Source organism: Bison bison, unplaced genomic scaffold, assembly GCF_000754665.1.
Source record: "Bison bison bison isolate TAMUID 2011002044 unplaced genomic scaffold, Bison_UMD1.0 scf7180017864181, whole genome shotgun sequence".
NCBI lineage: Eukaryota > Metazoa > Chordata > Mammalia > Artiodactyla > Bovidae > Bison > Bison bison.
Window position 1 is genome coordinate 15,023,463 of NW_011494753.1, and position 621 is coordinate 15,024,083.

Consider the following 621-nt stretch of genomic DNA (forward strand, 5'->3'; position numbering starts at 1 on the left):
AGGATATCCGGTCGGTTGGTGCCCGCCAAGATGACCACATTGGTTGTTGTGTTAAATCCTGGAGACAGACAAAGGCATCATTGCTGTTACATGCTGTGAGGAGAAAGATAACGTGTCCCTGTCAAGAATGTATGAGCACCAGATACACCACTGCTTTTTTCCCATTATCTAGTGGTTTTTTAAATCACAAGTTTAAATGATTTTTCCTATATTCATTTTGCCCTTAACATCATACCTAACACCTAAAGATTTAATGATCAACTACTTGAAGACAAATTACCAGCACAGGACTCTCATTTTAGACACAGGAAGAACAAATGGAAAGTACAGGATAGACACAGGTGATGGAGCACTCACCGTCCATCTCCACAAGCAGCTGGTTGAGCGTGTTCTCCTGCTCACTCTGCCCGCCGAAGTTGCCCCTGCCTCTCTTCCTTCCCACCGCATCTATTTCATCGATGAAGAGGATGCAAGGGGCGTTCTTCCGAGCAAGGGTGAATAAGTCACGGACTCTAGCTGGACCCACACCAACAAACATCTCCAAGAACTCAGACCTGTGGTCATGTATGGATGTGAGAGTTGGACTGTGAAGAAGGCTGAGCACCAAAGAATTGATGCTTT

The 621-nt window shown here is 45.2% G+C and overlaps 1 protein-coding gene across 1 annotated transcript in view; it reads right to left on the minus strand.

The window, feature by feature from the left end:
* PRKD1 (protein kinase D1) overlaps positions 1 to 621 on the minus strand; it is a 352,693-nt gene that overhangs the window by 81,785 nt on the left and 270,287 nt on the right. The window lies entirely within an intron of this gene.